Genomic DNA, 334 nt, shown 5'->3' on the forward strand with positions numbered 1-334 from the left:
TGATTCTAATTATTTTTTTAGGACCCCACCCCAGTGGCGTAGTTGCATGTCTGCGGACTCAAGACGCTAGAAACTGTGGTGAACAGAACAAAGATGACCCATTGTTTTGCCTTGTGTAGAAATAAAATAAAAAACAAATCAGTATTCTTCTGAGTTGGAAAATACGCAAACTTTTTTCAATAAAGAATATCGTTTCTTGGTTGTTCTTTGTACTGCCATGTTTTAAAGATCGGTTCGAGTCAAGATATTTTTAATTAGTACATGCCAGAAGTAAAAATGATGAGGTTATGAAAGAATGTAAGTTAAAATAATTATATATATAACATAAAACATA

Source organism: Tachypleus tridentatus, chromosome 13 (assembly GCF_004210375.1).
Source record: "Tachypleus tridentatus isolate NWPU-2018 chromosome 13, ASM421037v1, whole genome shotgun sequence".
In the NCBI taxonomy this organism is placed as follows: Eukaryota; Metazoa; Arthropoda; class Merostomata; order Xiphosura; family Limulidae; genus Tachypleus; species Tachypleus tridentatus.